General features: G+C 46.3%; 1 long non-coding RNA gene and 1 pseudogene across 1 annotated transcript; one reads left to right on the forward strand and one right to left on the reverse strand.

The window, feature by feature from the left end:
• The first annotated feature begins 4,151 nt into the window (after positions 1-4,151).
• LOC110740768 lies at positions 4,152-7,699 on the forward strand. The gene is made up of 3 exons (XR_002515879.2): positions 4,152-4,329; positions 5,356-5,430; positions 7,555-7,699. It is a non-coding gene; the product is annotated as an uncharacterized LOC110740768 (long non-coding RNA).
• An 11,913-nt stretch (positions 7,700-19,612) lies between these two features.
• LOC108581129 lies at positions 19,613-20,941 on the reverse strand (annotated as a pseudogene).
• Positions 20,942-21,328: the final 387 nt, after the last annotated feature.

Genomic DNA, 21,328 nt, shown 5'->3' on the forward strand with positions numbered 1-21,328 from the left:
GGCAGGCCTGATGCAGGCGTCTGCTGGAAACACAGTCTTCCCCACCCACCTCCCGCAGGCTGCCTCTCCCGAAACCCCCAAAACTGTTACCCAGTTACCTTGCCACTGGCCTCCAGCCTCAGTAGCAACTAGGCAGGTGCCAGATACCCTGTGTGTACCTGACCACGGAAGGAGACAGATGAACAGCAACAAAATACCTCTTGCCCTTGGGAAGCATGCGCTCTGGGTAGGGAATATGGGACTACATGTCCTGGAATCAGTTTCTGGGAGCTGCTACTGATGGCCTAATGTAAAAAGCGGCCACTGAGCCACTCAGCATGTGATTCTTACTCTGGAGATAACCCGTGGTGGACAGCCACGTTTCTGCCAGCATGGGACTTTCTGCTACTCTGTGCAATGTGGGGGACAAAGGACTCCAACCCTATCTTCCTGGGAAGAGGATTTGAGCTCAGTTGTGAAGGGATTCCTTCATGCGCCAGCTCTTTCACTGAGCTCCTTTGCTGGGCCAGCCAGGGTGCCCAAGTCTCTGTTCTGCTGGAGAGTTGGAGGTCAACAGGAGTGTGCCTGACCTTAGGAAGGAGAGTGGGAAATACACTTATTATTAGGTTGGTGCAAAAGTAATTGCAGTTTTTATCATTACTTTTTAAGGTCAAAATCGCAATTACTTTTGCACCAACCTAATAATTCATGGCCCTCCCCAAGAGAAACTATAAAAGAAAACTGAAAATTGACTCAGCTAGAATTTGTAGACAGAACCTCAGCAACATTGGAGTATCTTTTGTGGGTTGAGGGGAGTGTAGCATGTAGGAAATAATAGGGAGGTTGAAAGGTCTTCAAGAACGGGATGTCCATTCTCATATATCTCCACACCTAGATATTATTATATTCTCTCCTGGTGCCTGTGGGTATGTCTTTAATGCTCCAGACCCTCAGTCTCTCATCTCTAAAATGGAGATGAGAATCTCTCCTCCGAATGGGCCATTTGGATGAGAGAATAAAATAAAATAACAAAAGCGAGTCTAGTAGTCATTGCACCAATAAAAAGAGCTCACATTTATTGAGCACCTAGTACATGCCAGGAACTCTGCAATACTTTCCATGAGCTACGTCATCAACTCTTCTCAGCCACCTTTTGAAGCAAGATTTCGTACCAGCCCTGTTTTGCAGATGAAGACACTGAGACTTAGCATGGTAAATGATTTGCCAAAGTTACTTGCCCAGTTAGTAAGGGCGACAGCCAGCATGTGAACCTAAGCCTGATGTAAGAATACTGCAAAAAGGCACCTGAGTTTTAAAAAATCTGTTTTGTATAAACTCCTCATGATCTGTATTGACAGCCATCATCCTGACAAATGTCACCTTTTTCATCTGCTTTTGCTGCAGGAATAAGTGTAGCCTCTTGGGGAAATCAGTCAAGGCTTCTTTTTGCTTCTCAGTGAATTTGGGGCAGACAGAAAACAATCTCCATCCAGCACATTGTGGATATTCGTCAGCTGTGTTAGCTTTGGTCCTCCAAGATGTAGTTGCCAAAAAGATATGAAACTTACAAGGACCTTTTTAGCAGAAAGATCTGTGAGGGAAAACTAGGGAGGAGCTGGAAAGGTTGGGATTGCTGTCAGGCTAAAAATAAGTCTGTTCTTAAGTGAAAGGGAAAGAGAAAGGAGGCTGAAAAGCAGAGTGCTAGGCTCCCGTGTCACCTAAGGAAGCTTCCTCAAGGTTGTCATGGAGTTCTCCAGCCTGAGTTGGCCATCAGAGCAGTCCCAGGCCTCCTAGAACTGCAACTGTCTAAGACTTCCTGCAGCTGGGAGCCATAGTGAGAAGCATGGTCTCCCTATGAATGTAGCCTGGGATTTCAGAGCAGCCGCCTGGCTCTCCCATGGTGCAAGATCTACAAAGCACATCACCTTGACCACTGCACCTGTCACTCCCTGCAGATGCCACATGTTTGAACACTCACAAGGAAACACAGAGAGCCAGAGGACAGTGAAAGGAACGGCCATTCATGTCCCCCAGCTACCACGGATTGGCTCAGTGAAGAGAGGCTGTGGTTATCTCTGCATGGTTTCCTGGTACAAACACAAATTTCCTTTCCTCTGGCTGCATTCCTAAAATTAATTAAATATTGGCTCAAGAAGGCTTATGCCAGCAAGGTAGGCACCCAAGTAGGCCATGATTGGTCCCTTCTGACCATTTATCGAAGGGCAGCCTTCCAGAACTCAAGGCCAGATAAATGATGCAGCAAGTGAGCCACGCCCACCAACTTATCGCCAGACCTCAGTTTTTCCACATGAGAAATGGAATTTTGCAACCAAAAGCACACAGGAATTAGTGCCTAACAGAAAGCATTTAGTCCCGGCGTCCCTGCCTACCCCTGTTCCCAATCCCAAAGACTGGATCGCTGTGCACTTTTCTTTTTTCCTTTTTCTTTTCATTTTTTTCTTCTTTGAGACGGAGTCTCACTCCGTCACCCAAGCTGGAGTGCAATGGTGCAATCTCGGCTCACTGCAACCTCTACCTCCCAGATTCAAGTGACTCTCCTGCCTCAGCCTCCTGAGTAGCTGGGATTACAGGTGCCCGCCACCACATGCGCCCTGCACGCTTCTTTTGTAGGATGTGTGGCCACTGCTGAAAGGCAGTTCGTGCAATTATTTGTTAAGGATCAGGTGGTGAAGATTTAGGCCTCTAGTGTGCTCCTGCCTGAGCTGGTATCCCAGCTGTGTCACTTCACCACTCTGTGCCTCAGTGTCCTCTCCTGTCAAATACGCATAATAGTAGCATCAGCCTCCTAGGGCTGTTGTGAAGATTAAATGGATTCCCATAGATGAAGCCCAGGGATCTGATGGATACATTGTAAGATACATTAGAAGGGAACAGTAGCTGTTAGCTTTTTAAAATGATTACTGTCTCCCATTTGGAGATGGGGCTACTGAAAGTGAAAGAGACTGAATAAATACACAGAAGTCAAATAGGCAGCCCGTGATGAAATCTGGATAGGAATTCGGGTCTCTGTGGCTGGCATTTGACCTTCTCAAGTTCTGGGTGGATCTTGGAGGTGCGCATGTTCCCGTGTTCGTTTCTCACTGTACTCTTTTATGCTCAGGGCCTCTCCATTTTCAAACGATAGATCTGATCTCAGGGCTCTGGATTACCCAGAGGAAGGACAGACTGAATGGGCACCTCCTTCTCCGTAGGAAGAAGCCATGGACGCCTCATCCTCTGGCCCAGCCTAGGCTTGGAACCTTCCAGACCTGCCCCATTTAGAGCCCCCAGGAGCCCCAGGCTCCTCCTCCCTGCTCACATCTTCCTGCTAAGTCTTGGTCAAACTTATCTCCTCTGCCCTGTATTTTAATTTTTCAAAGTCCAGGTTTTTTCTCTGTCTTTCATTCTTTAAGGCTCGGTCTGACTTTCCCCTCCACTTCTGTCTTCCTTTCACTCAGCTTCCTGTGTAAATACAAGCTTTCCACGCACCCACAGACTCTGTGTGCTCGAGACGACTCCCACACTTGTTCAGCTCATAACCAGCACAAGTACATATCCCATGTATATATCTACTCTGCACCAATAGGCATATTGCATGCACTGTGTGCACATCTCCTTGATCACCCACGCTGGCAATGTGTGCTAAACCTGTGCATGCCTGCCGAGCACACTCACAGAGTCAACACACATGGGCACACACGTGCACATACATAAGAATGTCACTACAGTAGCTAACATTAATTGAGTGTTTACTACATACTAGGGACTTTTCTATGAAATACCTTCTCTAGTCCTCACCACAACTCATGAAGGAGGTAGGATCATCATCTCCATTTTACAGATGAGGAAACTGAGGCTCAGAAAGGTTAAGTAACTTGCCCAAGGTCACACAGCTAGAAGGCGACAGAGGTGAGATACGAGCTCAGACTCTCTAACACAGAGTCAGCAGTTTATGGCGCAGGGTCCAAATATGACCAATCATCTGTTTTTGTAAATAAAACTTTATTAGAAAACAGTCCAGGTCCATTCATGTAAATATTGCCTACCTCTGCTTGTGCTACAAGGGCAGAGTTGAAGAATAGTGACAGAGACCAGATGGTTCACAAAACCGAAAGTATTTGCTCTCTTGCGCTTAATAGAAAAAGTCTGCGGAACCCTGGCCTCATCCCAGAGTCTTCCTCTTATCCATTGTGCCTGATGGCAGTCTTCCTGGTAGAATACTGATACACAATTTCCATTTGAACTAAACTTGCAGGTACAAAGGGGGTGGGGAGAGTTGTTCTGGCCCAGCTCTCTTTTGCTTTACAGATGAGAAGATTGAATGCAGAGAAGCTCAAGGTCAAAAGCAAGGTCAGCCTGTCCTGAGTATGAACACACACACATCCCATGTTCTACTTCTTGTGCTCAGGTCTGCAAAGCTGGAACATGTTCCTAATTCCCACCCACTCTGGCTGAGTGCTCACATGCAATACATGTGTGCACACAAGCTCACATTTACATCCGAGTGTGGGTGCCCTGGCACATACCACCCCCCCCACACACACAGTGGGTTCTGTAACATGCCCACACACTCAGCTTGCACATAGACACCCTATCACGCTGCTCTGCTGGTGAAAAGCTGCCCTGTCCATAGGCACCCGCAGTAACGTACAGACAAGATGCCTCCTTCCTGTTCACTCAACAAGCACACACAATTGATGGGATAGAATGCTGGCTTGTGTCCTCCCCAAGCAAAGCTTAAGCTGGTGCAAAGAGGCAGGGGCTGGTGATCAGGGCATCCGTTTGGTAGCCCCACATCTGCCTCGGGTTTCTCACGACCCCCAGTCTTTCCATGTGTAAAATAAAAGGGGTCAGCCACCTCTTCACATTTTTTAGGTAAATTCATTTAAAGGTGAAATTCACAACATAGTTCTTACTGGAAAACCAATATCACTTGTCAAAAAAGTAACTACAAAAAAGCAACAAGTCAAAAAAGTGACAAGACAATCCATAGAATGGGAGAAATTATTTGCAAATCATGCATCTGATGAGGGAATTGTATCAGAAGATATAGAGAACTCTTACAACTAACTCAATAATACAAAGGACAAAGACTCCAATTTAAAAAACGGGCAGGCCGGGTGTGGTGGCTCAAGCCTGTAATCCCAGCCCTCTGCTCAGATGCTCTTCCCCCAGGCAACGTGTGTGACTCACTTTCTCACTTCCTTTGAGTCTCTGTTCCAATGTCACCTTAGCAGGGAGGCCATCTCTGACCACCTGTTGTCTACTCCATTTCCAGCCTCACGCAGTTTTACCCCCTTTCCTGCTTTATTTTTCTGCCTAGCCCATATCACGAGCATATTATTTATGCATCTGTTGATGATTTCTTTCCACCAGGATATCAGCTCCATGAGATCGGGGACCTTGCCTGTTGTATTCACTTCTGTCTCCTAGAACAGCAGCTGGCACAGAGTATGTGTTTTAAACATATACATTTCAATGAATGAGTGAAAGGCTGAGTGATCGGAAAATCCTAGACTAGGTGACACTTAAGTATCCCTCTCATCCTAACGGTCTATAATTTAATTCTTGGTGATGGAATGTGATTTAATAATTAGAGCTAGGAGTGTGGATACCCATCCTGTATCTGTCACTGCCGGGTCCTGTGATTTTTTTTCCAAATCGCTCATATGGTCTTCCCTACGAAGACCATAGTCCCTTCCATTTCCCAATAGGGGTCAACCCTTCCTGCCCAGACCTGCGGAAGATTGCTTAGATGGCATTACATATCTTTGATTGAGCTCTGTGGGTGTCACATCCTCTGCACGCATCTCTCAAAGAAGACTAATAATATTAATAATAAAAAACAACAGTAATACACCATGATTGAGCACTGACCACAGCCAGGTTCCATTCTAAGCACTCGGCATAATTTATTTAATTCACACAACACCAAAAAATAGGCAGTAGTATTCTCCCCACTTCACGGATGAGGAGGCTGAGGCATAGAGAGGGGAAGTAACGCCCAAAGACATACAGCTGGTAGGAGGTGGAACCAGGATTTGAACTCTGGTTATCTGATTCCAGCGATCACATGTCTAACGTCTCACAACACTGGGAGGTGCTATCCTTGCCCTGTGAGAAAATTGTAGCTAACAAAATAAATAACTGATCGGATATTTAAAGCCAGGTCTCTCCAACTCGAATGGTTGTAAGGAGAAGAAAGAGGAGGTGGAGAAGAGGAACGCTGTTCCTAGTGCTTAGTGTGTCCCAGACCTTACTGTAGAGGCTTCAGGTGCATTGTTTCGTTTGCATTTCAGAGCAAGTCAATGCAGAGGAGAACACTGAGGCTCAGAGAAGTTCAGTACCTTGGCCAAGGTCACACTTTCCTATTTCCACTTTTGGACTAGTAGTCAAGCACGTATCCCCCAGAGCCTCCAAGAAAAGGCTGTTGGACCAAGATGCCCCAGTTGGACAAGGTCTTGGCCAAACATCCATCTCCAAAGGCCCGGGAGAAGGAGCTGGTGGGCAGAGATGCCCCAATTCAATCCAGTTGAACTTCCATCTGCCTTTGCAAGGACTCAGGGCTCAAGGGCAAAACACTGGTAAACTCCTGAAGCTGGGGCAAGGACAAAAGAGAGCTAATTAAGACTGAAAGCAAGACAAGGACCCCAAGCACTGCCTCCTTTTACTTTAGAGAGACCAGATGGTCTTACATTTCACTCATTTGTTTGCAGACATCTATAAAGGTATCTTCAAGAGACCCGTGTATGCCTTGTCTGAGTTTAAGGAGACACCCTGAAGAGGATCCGATTATGAAGGACCAAATGCACATGTTAAAACTAAACATCACACAGTTCTCAAATTATTGGTTATTAATGCCCAGTGGTCTTACTTGTGCTGGGATCCACATTATTTCTCTGCACATTTGGAAGACACATTATCATAGCAAACTGCGAGGCTGAGACGAACTGCGGGTTCATCCAATCATCAAATGGCTCATTCATTTATCCCCGAGACAATTTCCAATTCCTTCCATCTTTCATTCATTCTCAAAACCCATCCCTGACCTCCTGTTCCGTCGGCTTTCTTATTTTGTAAAACAAACAAACAAAAAAGATAATACTTTATTTCTCTTTTTTTTTTTTGAGACGGAGTCTTGCTCTGTGCCCCAGGCTGGAGTGCAGTGGCGCGATCTCGGCTCACTGCAAGCTCCGCCCCTCTGGGTTCACGCCATTCTCCTGCCTCAGCCTCCTGAGTAGCTGGGACTACAGGCGCCCGCCACCTCGCCCGGCTAATTTTCTTGTATTTTTAGTAGAGACAGGGTTTCACCGTGTTAGCCAGGATGGTCTCGATCTCCTGACCTCGTGATCCGCCCGTCTCGGCCTCCCAAAGTGCTGGGATTACAGGCTTGAGCCACCGCGCCCGGCCTTCCCTGAAGCTACATTAGTTTTGTGGCTCCACGCTAGCCAATGAGATATAAACGGATATCTGCTAAAGGGATTCTAGAAAAGCATTTTCTTTCTTGATGAAAATGGGAATGGATATGGCTAGTTGAGGCCTTTGGTCTCTTTTCTCTCTTTCTCATCTGTAAAGATGCAATGTCTGGAGGAACAACAGCCGTCTTTTGACCATGGGGCATTATTAAGCATGAAGAGAATTAACCCAAGAACATCACAGCATGAGAGCATCACAACATGAGAGCTGCTAAACAATTTTAATATCCACCTACCTCTGGATTTCTTGTTATGGAAGCAAAATAAACCATTGTTTGTTGAAGTAATGTAAGAGTTGGGTTTTCTGTTACTTATAGCGAAATGTATTCCTAGTATGATTGCTTACTATGAGCGAGACAGCACAATGCTTCTCCCAGGATGCTCCTAATCTAGAAAGGGGAGGAGAGAAAGAAAATAAAAGAAATAACAATAAAAATAGGTTCCATGTACCTACAGCTCTGCTGCTACCATCCAGAGGGACGGAGGCAAGGACATTCTCTGCCCAAAGCATGTTCCTAAAGCTCTTCTCACTTCCCTACCCAAAAGTGCCCCACTCTAAGAGCTCCCTGCAGCTGAAGTCACACACAGGCCCTGCTCTAATGTGCCCGCCTGCTTCTGTCCTGTAGCTACAAGGTCCAGAGTTCAGACCACATGCAATGAAAGATTTTCTGGATTAATACTCATTTTAGCTCAGCCAGCACTTTTGCTATTTAAATCTACTTAGCATCAATCTTAGCTTGTTTTCCTTCCCAATCTCGTTTTTGTTTTCCCCCTCCCTAATCATATGCCAACATAATTCCTCCTATTTACCCTGGCCGGTTGAGGACAAGATTTCTTTCTGTTGGAATCCCAGGCTGACCCCTCCGTTCCAAGGTACAATGTCCCTCAGTTCCAAGACACAAAGTCAGAGGCAAGAAAAAGGATGACAGTTGCAGATGCAGTGCTCAATAATAAGGAAGGAAAATAATAATGACTTTTTATTAATGAAAATAATCACAGGCCGGGCACAGTGGCTCACTCCTGTAATCCCAGCACTTTACAAGGCCGAGGCGAGCAGATCACTAGAGTTTAGGAGTTCAAGACCAGCCTGGGAAACATGGCAAAACCCCATCTCTACCAAAAATACAAAAAGTTAGCTGGGTGTGTTGGTGTGTGCCTGTAGTCCCAGCCACTCAGGAGGCTGAGGTGGGTGGATCGCTTGAGCCTGGGAGGCAGAGGCTGCAGTGAGCCGAGATCACACCACTGCACTCCAGCCTGGGTAACAGAGTGAGACTCCATCTCAAAAAAAAAAAATAAAAAAAAAAAAAAAAGAGGCCGGGGGTGGTGGCTCACGCCTGTAATCTCAGAACTTTGGGAGGTTGAGGCCAGCAGATCACTTGAGATCAGGAGTTCCAGACCTGCCTGTCCACCATGGTGAAATCCTGTCTCTACTAAAAATACAAAAATTAGCTGGGCATGGCGGTGGATGCCTATAATCCCAGCTACTTGGGAGGCTGTGGCAGGAGAATCGCTTGAATCCGGGAGGTGGAGGTTGCAGTGAGCTGAGATCGCGCCACTGCACTCCAGCCTGGGCAATAGAGTGAGACTAAGTCTAAAAAAAAAAAAAAAAAAAAAGAAAAGAAAAGAAAGAAAATAATCATGAACATGTGAGCACTGCTGGAGTGGCCCAGGACAGCAGAGCCTCACTCTCCTGACCTCCCAGAGACTGTAGGCTCCTGGCAGACAGAGGCTGTGCTGTGCTCATCCCACTGAGTACTCAGTGACTGATACACACTGGACACTCAAGATTTATCAGATGGATAACTCCCCACCACGACTCAGTGAGATAAGTATGATTATCAATCCCATTTTACAGATGAAGAAACAGTCTCACAGAGGAAAAGGCACTTGCCTAAGGTCAACTGCTGGTAAGTGGCAAAACCGAGGTGTAAACTCAGGCAACCTGTCTCTAAGCACCTCACACAGGCGGTGCTTCAGTCTGTTTGTGTGCTCTCAGACACTTTCAATGAAATGTTGGCATGAAAAGGTACAGCGATTGCAATGTGAGCTAAAGGCAGTTATTTTCCCTCTGCTGAAACATGAAGATTCATCGCTGATTCTATGAGTTTGTCTTTGCTGCTCTTGGTAAGAATGACCTCTCAACCTGTGTAGGGAAGGTAGGCATCACGGAGTCACTGAGATGCTGGAAGATTCACTTTTTTAAGAGCATGAATGAAAGGCAGTTATTCAGATGACCAAAAACCCTTCACAAAAGGATTCTGTGCGAGTGTCTCTCAGTAGCAAACTTCCTTCCTCTTGCCTTAGAAATTCATTCACTCAATCATTTAGCAAATGTTGATCAAGCCTCTAACACATGTCTGGAACTGTTATAGGCACTTGTTCATAACTGTGAACAAGACAGATGAAATCCCTGCCCTCAAGGGGCTTATATCCTAATGGGGGAGATATGTGACATGGTAGGCTGAGAAGTAGTGTCCCAAATAATATCCACTTTTGAATCCCTGGAACTTGTGAATGTTAAATATTTTTTACTATGCTTTACCCCACGTGGTAAAATAGAAATAAAAATAAAAACATCTTTGCAAATGTGATGAAGTTATGGATCTTCAAATGGGAATGATCCTAAACACATTAATTGTAAGAGGGAGGCTGCTCAGGTACAGTGGCTCATGCCTATAATCCCAGCACTTTAGGAGGCCAAGTGGGGTGGATCACTTAAGCCTGGGAGTTAAGTGAAATTAACTGAGGCCAGCCTGGGCAACATGGTGAAACTGTGTCTCTACAAAAAAATACAAAAATTAGCCAGGTGTGGTGGTGCATACTTGTAGTCCCGGCTACTTGGTAGGCTGAGGCAGGAGGATTACTTGAGCCCAGGAGGTTGAGGCTGCACAGTGAGCCATGATCATGCTGCTGCACTCCAGCCTGAGAGACAGAGCAAGACCCTGTCTCAAAAAAAAAAAAAAAAAAAAAAGGGAAAAGAAAAAGACAGGGAGGCAGCAGGAGATTTGACACACATAGAGGAGGAAGTGCTGTGAAGATGGAGCAGAGAGACTACAAGCCACCACTGCCAAGATTGGAGTGATGCTAACACAAGCTGAGGACGCCAGGTATGATTATCAATCCCATTTTACAGATGAAGAAACTGAGTCTCAGAGAGGAAAAGGAACTTGCCTAAGGTCATACTTTTGGCAAGTGGCAAAGCTGAGATGTAAACCCAAGCAGCCTGTCTCTAAGCACCACACACAGGTAGTTTCTCTGTCTGTTTGTCCCTCACCAATTACAGCCTTCCTCCAGGAGTTGAAAGAGACACGGAACTAATTCTCCCCTGGAGCCTCCCGAGGGACTGCGGCCCTGCCGACACCTTGACTTCAGCCCAGTGCTACAGATTTCAAACTTCCTACGCCCAGAACTAGGAGAGAATACGTTCCTGCCGTTTTAAGCCACAACGTTTTTGGTAATTTGTTACAGCAGCCCTAAGGGTACAAACATAGAGCATTTTTAAAATCTGCTGCATGAACAGTACCGCGCCGCGTGCTGTGCAAATGGGACTGAATGCTCACGGGACTTTTCAGAGGCATCCCCTGCATCCAGTGGGGCGCTCCCGTAATGGAAAGTCCAACGACCAGGAAAGGCTTCACTTCCTGGCTCCACTTTCCTTCTGCTGAAACACAAAGATTCATCGCTGACTACGAGTTGGCTTCTGCTGCTCTTGGTGTGCCCCCTGGAAGCACAATCCCAAGGCCACCGTGGAGCCCCGATGGAGCCTTCTCCCTGCATCCTGTTTAAGCCCAGCGACTTCCCTCGCCAATTAGAGGTTTCCCCTTCAGCCGGTCCGGCTTTCCCCACACCTGCCGAGGGAAGCACGTGCCGGCCATTAGCCTCTCTCTGTGCCACCGCTGTGTGTCACTTCATTGTTCCCCAGTTGGCAACGGCTCTGCAGAAATGACCCCATTTGGAAATGTTTGTGGGAGTCTGAGCAAAAGATCTACACAGCCCTCTTCTGGGGAAACACGAGGGTTATCAGAACTACCACTTCTCAAGCACCCATTTCATGCCAGAGCTGTATCTCCTTGCTGCTCAAGATGCGGCCAAGGCACCCCCCACATCCGCATCCGCTGGGGGCTGAGGAACACACCCCTCGCTCCCTGCCCAGACCTGCCAACTCCAAAGCTGCATTTTTAGTGTATTTTGTTTGTTTCGTTTGACACAGGGTCTCAATCTGTCACCCAGGCTGGAGTGCAGTGGTGCAATCATGGCTCACTGCAGCTTTGACCTCCCAGGCCCAAGCATCCTTCCCATGGCAGCATCCTTTGCAGCTAGGACCACAGGCACGTGCCAACATGCCTGGCTATTTGAAGATGTATTTTAATGAGATTTCTGGGTGACTCATGTGCTAGTAAGAGTAGGAGCTTTCCCAAACTACCACTAGGGATAAGGCCAGAGACTGGGAGTCCTGGTTTCCATTCTCAAAGCGACTGATAGTCCGGATTTGCTTGGCTGTACGGAGCTCAAAGCAATATTGCCAAGGCCCAGGATATCTCAATTTTGCTCGTTTTCAGTGTCCTGGGTCACTGGGAGTCTTTGCTGTCCCCAGGATCCACTTCCCAATTTTCTAGTAACTTTCCTTATTTAGGGATCAAGTCAGGTTCACCCCTAATATGTGAGGTCTCAAGGTGCAGAGGCCATGAGGGTGCACCTTGCAGACCTCTAACTACAGGAGGTGAAGTTGACTGAGGACCCCAGCACTGAACTATGACATTCATCACTGTTTTGCTCAGGAGGGGCTGCATTTCCCATGGCTGCCCCCAGCCCGTGACTGACAAGGCAGGGACACTAAGCCAGGTTTGTTCCTGACACACATGGGACTTTATGGATGGTGGACTTTGGCTTAAGGATCTGCCTTCCTCCCCCGATGGCTTTGCTGAATCTCCCTAGGCTGCATCATGGTCTAGAACACTTCCACCCTGCCTTCCTTTCCGCTCTCCTTTACTCTGGGTCAGACCTGCATGGCTTACCCAACCTTCCCCAGCTGGTTCCACCTGTATTTCCTCCCATAGGTATTTCTCTTAATTAAATGCTTGCACATTTAATCCTACCTTGGTATGGGATTCTTGGAGGACCCAATTACACATAGGGCAGGAGGACAAACTAAGTCCCACAGGGTCCCAAGGTTTCTCTCCACCTCTCCAAGTCCAAGATGGGCAAGCTCTGCTCATAAGATGCCCCTAGCATGCATCTCACTAGACTCAGCCTTTATGTTCCTTGAAGGAAGCTGAGGCCAGGGGAACAGCTTTGAATTTATATTTTTCAGGCTTCCAGAGTTTCCCGTAGGAACATGAAGTGTCAGGAAAGCAGCCCAGCTTCTTTCCACCGCAGTTTTCCATACCCCTAGGCCTCAAGTGCACTCAAGGGGTATCCTGGTTTCTATATCCAAACTGCATCCATATCCCACCACTCCCTTAACAACTGTCCCTCGGGTATAGCACCAGAGGCATCAGAATCTGCCGGGAGGACAGATGCAGGGAGGTCTATGCAAAGCCTGGAATAAGGCCTGGAACTATTAAAGTATGGAATTCAGGGACTCCACATACCCAGAGCAAAGTCTTCCCTTAGGCCCCATGGACTTCCCATCCTGTGGGAAGGGGCATAGCCCAAAGAGGCCAGGGTGGAGTCCCCCAAGGCTAGGCCTAACAATTCATTGTATTCAACCTTTAGCCTTTAGCCTTTGTCCCCCACCTTTAGCCCATGAAGCTAGCATGGGCCCCACCCCAGCCCCCAGGGCAGACATATCACCTAGATAGTAGCCACAGTGATTGTTTCTTGGATGGCCAGCTGACCTAATGAGCCTCACAAAACCGCTCAGTGAGACAGCTAGGAGAGAAGCATGTGTTCCACATGCTGACCTTGGGCTTGGGGAGATCGAGATTCCCGGAGCACTGCAGCCATCTTTCCCCCTTAGGAGATGGCTTGTAGCTCCCAGAGGCAGCTGTAGGGAGTCCAGGAATGAAGCCAATACAGCAGAAGGCAGAGTCAAGGGAGGGGAACAAAAAACCAGAAGCAATTGCAGCCAGTACCAGTCTGAACCCTCAACTTCCTTCAGTTACACAGGTTCATCCACCACTCAAAACAGAATAAATCCAAACACACATATATGGCCTCTACCTTGAACTCCAGTCTTATCAAGAATAAGAGTAAGTGGCTTCGTGCAAACTCTGTTCTCACCCCTAAAACACCCAAAAGCTCACCAAAGAAGAGACATATTTGCCAACTAAGCATATGAAAAGATGCTCACCATTATTAATCATTAGGGAATTCAAATTAAAACCATAATGAAATAGCACTACTTATCTACTAGAAAGGATAAAATTTTAAACCAAGAAAAGAAAATGAAAGAAACTGGCAATATGGAATACTGGCAATGATGTGAAACAACTAGAACTTTCAGACACTGAAAGTAAGAATGCAAAATGGTACAGCCCTTTGAAAACACAGTTTGGCAGCTTCTTTTGTAGCAAACGTACTCTTACTAGGTTACCCAGTAATGCTATTCCAAGGAATTAACCCAAAAGAAATGAAACATACATCTACAAGAAGACTTGTATGTGAATGTTCACAATAGCATCCTTCATAATCACCGAAAACTGAAAACAGCCCAAATGTCTCTCAACAGGTGAATAAATAGACCAAAGATGGAACAACCATACTGATATGGTTTGGATTCGTGTCCCCACCCACATCTCATGTTCAAATGTAATCCCCAGTGTTGGAGGTGGAGCCTAATGGGAGATGATTGGATTGTGGGGGTGGATTTCCTTCTTGGCACTGTTATCAAGATAGTGAGTAAGTTCTTGAGAGATCTGGTTGTTTAAAGGCGCATAGCACCTCCCATCTCGCTCTCTTCCTCCTGTTTTGGCCATGTGAAGTGCTGGCTTCCTCTTTGCCTTCTGCCATGATTGTAAGTTTCCTGAGGCCTCCCAGGAAGCCAAGCAGATACCACCATGCTTCCTGTACAGCCTGTGGAACTGTGAACCAATTAAACCTCTTTTCTTTATAAATTACCCAGTCTCAGGTATTTCTTTATAGCAATGCAAGAACTGACTACCACAGTGGAATATTACTTGGCAATCAAAAGGAGCAAACTCCTGCACACACAACAAAATGGGTGAATCTCATAAGCACCATGCACAGTGAAAAAGGTCAAACAAAGGAGGCTACTCACGGAATGAATCCCTTAAACGACATTCTGGACAAGTCAAAACTATAGGGACAGAAATCAGATCAGTGGCTGGCAGGGGTTGGGGTGAGGGCAGAAGAAAGAAGAAACCTTTCAGGGTGATGGAGGGGTTCTATAGCTTGGTTGTGGTGGTGGTTACATGCCCATAAATACTCATGAGGAATAACTGAACTGTACATTGAAAAAGGGCATATTGTATTTCATTGAATGTAAATTATACATCAACAAACCTGACTTCATATATATACTGATATGTTTGGATATTTGTCCCCTCCAAATCTCATGTTGAAATATAATCCCCAATGTTGGAAGTGGGGCCTGACGGGAGGTGTTTGGATCATGGGGGCGGATCCTTCATCAATGGCCCAATGACATCTCTTTGGTGATGAGTGAGTTCACACAAGATCTGGTTATTTGAAAGTGTATGCACCTCCCTCTCTTTCTTGCTTTCATGCTCAATGTGTGACATGCTGGCTCCCTGTCACCTTCTACCATGATTGCAAGCTTCCTGAGACCTTCACCAGAAGCTGAGCAGATGCTGCCATCATGCTTCTCATTCGGCCTACAGAACCGTGAGCCAGTTAAACCTCTTCTCCTTGTAAATTACCCAGCCTCAGGTATTTCTTCATAGAAATGGAAGGACAGTCTAACACATACACCAACTGAATACCAGTACTTATCATGTGTTTTAAATCCTTTACCTGAATTAGCTCTTCTAACCCACCTAACAACCCTACAAGGTGTGAGCTATTATTATTACCATTTTACTGATGAGAAAACAAACAGAGAGAGGAGGAGTTACCTGCCAAACGTCACCCAACTAGCAAGTGGTGGGCTTGGGACTCAAACCCAAAAAGTATGATTTGGAGCCCATGCCCATCCCCACTGTACCACAGTTTGCAAATGGGGGCATGGAGGCCAAATCATTTGCTTACATTCACCAGCGAGGTCAGAGAAGGGAGAATGGGAGCAAATCGGATTTAGAAAAAAAAAAAAAAACCTTGTTCCAGCCCCAAACATGCTGATTTTCCCACAGTTGCTGCTCCAATTCTTCTGGCTAATTCTTCAATGCCAGCCAACTCCCTCTGGGCCCCTAATTCGAAAGCCCAGCAAGATTCTGCGAGAGAAAATGACTGCTTCCTAAAAGCACCGGGTGGATTTCCCTGACACATCTTGTCGGCACTCAGAATGCCCATGACAGCTTCTCCTGAAATATTTTCCAGGTGAGCTCTCTGACTGCCCCACAGCCAGCCTATTGCCTCTGATTACTCCTGTTCCCTCACAGCCGGAATGGCCTGTTGACAAGACCTCTCACTCCTTCCAGGCCCAGATCTGACCTTCCCCAGTTTCTTAGATCAAATGCAGAAGCAGGTGCTTAAGGAGAGTCACTGGATGGTGTTAAAAGCCGATTTCTCTCCCTCTTAACAACGCAAGTTGGAAGGTGGTGACCAGAGGGGAAACATTTAGACGCAGTGTTCCTCCAGGTGCCGTTTCCTCGCAGTGGACTTGGAGCAAAGGCTGCTCCAACAGCAGGGGAAAAAAACCCACTGGGGCTGCCCGCTGGGGCTCTGGGCCTGACACAGGGGCACATTGGATGGATACTGCCAGGTCTGGAACTTTGTAAGGGGTTGCAAACATCTGTGCTGCAGTGTTCTTCCCAGCTCAATTAGAAAGATGGACCAGACTCCACACAAAGGCTCCCCTAGGAAGTAGTTGAAATGCAGTTTCCACAGACCCTTAAAAGTGGCAGAGTAAGAACATCTGCCAAAACAGGAAAAATGTTTAACAACTTGACAAGGAGTTTTTAAAAATCTTCCCCAGGGTTTGTCTACTGTAAATCTGTTAAAGCAGGGTTTTAGCCCAGGGATAGGAAGGAGTTGGGAATCTTGGTTCTAATTCCATTTTGAACTTGTCTGTTCTCAAACCTCTTTGTCATTCCTCCGTTCTACTTTCTTCTGACTATCAGAGCAAACTGGTTTCCTGTTGAGGGTTGCCTGTGATTGATTGGTTGTGACTGTTGTATGTTAAGAGGGATTCTGAGTCATGTATGGACTCAGTGAGAAAGACTGTTGTGATTGATTAGTGATGTCTGCCAGGACTGAGGCAATAGGGAATCATAAAAGGCAAGCCACCTAGTTCCCATCTCTATTATATACAAAAAGGAAATGATAATAGGAGGAAGACATCAGAAAAAAGTATCGAAAATAAATGCAATTTAGTTTACTAAAAACCACCAGTTACCTTTTAGAACCTGTTTCTGACAAACATAGCCCCAGCTACTGACTCCAGTGCCACCCCAGAGAGTCCACTAAACACTCAACACCTGCAAAGCATAAAGCATGTGGTCGTCTTCTGAGAAGAACACAGTTCCTTCTGCATAATGATGTCATTATTGCACTCTGTGATCCCACCACCCTGGCCACAGTCAATTGGTTAAAACAGTTGGAAACTATAGGCCACAGGCACCTGTTTGGGTAAATAAAGTTTTATTGAAACACAGCGGCCGGGCGTGGTGGCTCAAGCCTGTAATCCCAGCACTTTGGGAGGCCGAGACGGGCGGATCACGAGGTCAGGAGATCGAGACCAGCCTGGCTAACACGGTGAAACCCCGTCTCTACCAAAAAAAATACAAAAATCTAGCCGGGTGAGGTGGCGGGCGCCTGTAGTCCCAGCTACTCGGGAGGCTGAGGCAGGAGAATGGTGTAGACCCAGGAGGCGGAGCTTGCAGTAAGCTGAGATCCGGCCACTGCACTCCAGCCTGGGCGACAGAGCGAGACTCCGACTCAAAAAAAAAAAAAAAAAAAAAGGAATACAGCAACACTCATTGGTTTGTGTATTATCTACGGTTACTTTTGTGCTCCAATGATGGAACTGAGTCACTGTGACAGAAACTGCATGGCCTGCAAAGCCAAAAAGTTTTACTCTCTGGCCCTTTTCATTAAAGTTTGCTGACCCTTGGATTAAAGAGTTGCCATTCAATGTAAATGTAATTGAAATGAGGGGTTCATAATAAAAGTCAGCCATCTATAAGTTATCTTGAGGATAACCACTGTCATGCTATATTGGCTGACGACAAATTATTTCAGTCATCAGATTCTTTGTCTTTCCTTCTCTCTCTGAGGGAGATACAGGTTGAATCGAGGTTACTAGAACTACTGCTGGATCCGGAATGGAAGTGAAACACTGGTCTTGTTTTCCATGAGGCTTGCTCTATAGCCTAGTCTTGGAAACATTGTGTTATTCCCTATGCTTTCACACTTCCCTGCATTTTTATAAAATAAACCCTCATGACCTAAGGGTAGGAGAGTTAGGGGATTTCACTTCTCATGCCACCTCTGGTAGTGCCTGTCTAGTACAGTGTCTGCAAACATGAAGCCTGGACAGGAAAGAGTACCACGATGGATTAGTGATGTCTGCCATGGGTCATGGAAGGAGAGGAGAGAGCAATGTGTGATGTGTATTTAGAGCTAGGGCTTAAGTTAATCTTCGGTGCCTTCTCTTTGCACCTAAGAGTCTATGTTCTATGTCTACCTTATTAGCACCTTCTCTCATCTTCCTTGGAAGTTAGATTTAAAATACATCATTCTGTTTGTGAATATGCACCCTTGCGCCATTTTCTCCAGAGAGTTTCATATATAATCTTTATTTCCTCAGTCAAATAACAAGCATCTCCTCAAACATGCTATTTCTCTTATTTTAAAAGACTCCTGGCCAGGCATGGTGGCTCACACTTGTAATCACAGCACTTTGGGAGGCCAAAGCGGGAAGATCACATGAGATCAGGAGTTTGAGACCAGCATGGCCAACATGGCAAAATCCCATCACTACTAATAATACAAAAAATTAGCTGGGCCTGGTGGCACACATCCTGTAGTCCCAGCTACCTGGGAGCTGAGGCAGGAGAAACACTTGAGCCCTGGAGGCAGAGGTTGCAGTGAGCTGAGACTGCGCCACCGCACTCCAGCCTGGACAACCGAGCGAAATTCCATCTGAAAAAAAAAAAAAAAAAAGACTGCAGCAGCAGGTGCCAAGCTGGGCACATAATACTCATTTAAAGAATCCATGAAGCTTCTAATTTGGGGATTGAAGATGCCAGCTCTCCTCTTAGAGCTCTGATTCTCCATTTATTCACATCAACTTTGAGGAAGACATTCCCTCTAGTTCATCTAAAAGTTTCCCTTAACAACTCAATTGCCTTTATTCTTGTGCAGGGCAATGGATATGCCATGCCCCACAAGTCCAGCTGGTTTGGCTGGGAGCCACCTGGCTGCAGAGTCAGTGTCTGTCCGGGTGCAGTGACTATCCACAAGAAGTTGGACTTACCCTTTTTTTCCAAGTTCTCATCCTGACCCCTGCCTGCTTCCTTCTTGGCTTCTCTCCACCTCTAAGCTTACCTCACTCTCCAAGGCCTCCTCCCACCCACTCTGTGACCTTTCTCTCTAAAATATGGCCTACGGAGAGTCTCTATATAACAAAAGCTCATTTGCTGGTGACAATCGTTCCAAGCCTTCCTAGGACTTTCCAGCCTCCAGATCTGAAGGTTATGTTAACTTAAACACCCACAGGTCTCTAACTCATGGCCCCTACCTGTGGAATTGCAGACCCTCAGAATCATTTCCTACTCACCTGCTGTCACCTTCCCTAGTTACTGCTTAGATTGGCCAGGGATAGCCCTCATTTATTAAGTTTATTCATGATCTTCTTGGTACATGCTTTGTTTTTTTGAGACAGAGTCTTGCTCTATCACCCAGGCTGGAGTACACGGCCATGATCTCAGCTCACTGCAACCTCTGCTTACCGGGTTCAAGCGATTCTCATACCTCAGTCCTGCAAGTAGCTGACACTACAGGCACCTGCCACCACACCTGGCTAATTTTTGTATTTTTAGTAGAGATGAGGTTTCACCATGTTGGCCATGCTGGTCTCAAACTCCTGACCTCAAGTGATCCACCCACCTCAGTCTCCCAAAGCGCTGGGATTACAGGTGTGAGCCATGGTGCATGCCTTTTGTCACCCAAGGCCCTAAAACAGAACTGCCTGGACCCCAGTCTTATACAAATCTCCATAACAAAAACTCCTTCTCATTTCTCCTCAACTCTCCTTCTACACAGAAGAAATGCAGTTGGCTCTCAGGAAGGTGGTCTAGAGCATGGTTAAGAGGACGATATTGCACTAGACAGGTGGATTTAAATTCAGATTTCCACTCTTTCCTGGCCACTCAGATGTTAACTAAACTCCCTAATGCCTCAGTTTCCACATGTGTGAAGTGGAATATTAATACAGCAATCATTAACTTATAGAATTGTGTGGGCGTATTCATTTTCTAGGGTTATTGCAAGAAACCGGCCACACACTGGATAGTTTGAAATAACAGAAATCCATTCGCTCATTGTTCTGGACGCCAGAAGTGGGAAATTGAAGTGTCCAAAGGGCTAGTTTCTTCTGAAGGCTGGGAGGGAGGATCTGCTCCCTGCTCCTCTCTTACCTTCTGGTGGCTAACAGTAGTGACAGTAGTCCTTGGAACTCCTCGGTTTATAGACACATTACCCTAAACTCTACCTCCATTTTCTTGGTTTTTTTTGCCCTGTTCCAGTCAGTGAAAGGGACACTTTATTGAGCCCCAGGGCCATGGGGCCCTTCGCGGAAGGAAGAGCCTTATTTGACCTTCTTCTTCTTCTTGGGGCACAAGTCGTTGGCGTGGCCACACTTCTTGCAGCAGTTGACAGCACAGGGGTGAGCAGGGCACTGGCGCAGATCCCTGAGAGTAATATCTTGTTGCACTTGTATTTCTGGGCAAGCCAGTGGAGGGAAGGCTCAATAATGCCACCTCACAGGCGCAGCACCAGGTGCAGGGTGGACTCTTTCTGGATGTTCTAGTCTGAGAGACTGCGGCCATCCTCCGGCTGTTTGCCCGCAAATATCAGACACTGCTGGTCAGGCAGGATGCCCTACTTGTCTTGGATTTCGGCTTTGACATTCTCAGTGGTGTCCCTGGGCTCCACCTCAAGGGTGATGGTCTTGCCCATGAGGGTGTTCACAAAGATCTGCATCTCTGAGTCTGCAGCTCGGCCGCCTCACTGAAGAGAAAGAGCACCTCCGTTTTCATATCACCTTCCTCCACGTGTATCTCTCCTCTGTGTGCCTCTTACTAGGACTCTTGTCCCTCAGGGCCTACCCTGATCATCTAGTATGTTCTCACCTTGAGACTCTTAACTATATTTACAAGACCTTTCTTTCTTAAAAAATTAAATTTATTTTTAATTTCCATAGGTTATTGGGAACAGGTGGTGTTTGGTTACATGAGTAGGTTCTTTAGCAGTGATTTGTGAGATTTTGGTGCATGCATCACCTGAGCAAAAAAACTAAACCCAATTTGTAGCCTTTTATCCCTCACCCCCTTCCCACCTTTCCCCTGAATCCCCAAAGTCCGTTGTGTCATTCTTATGCCTTTGCATCCTCATAGCTTAGCTCCCACCTATCAGTGAGAACATATGATTAGGTTACTCCAGGTTACTAAGAATGCCATTAACTCATTCCTTTCTATGGTAGTATTCTATCATATATATATATACACACACACACACACATACACACATATATATATATATATATATATATCAGTTTTTTTATCCACTCATTG

This window comes from Papio anubis, chromosome 9 (assembly GCF_008728515.1).
Source record: "Papio anubis isolate 15944 chromosome 9, Panubis1.0, whole genome shotgun sequence".
Classification (NCBI taxonomy): domain Eukaryota; kingdom Metazoa; phylum Chordata; class Mammalia; order Primates; family Cercopithecidae; genus Papio; species Papio anubis.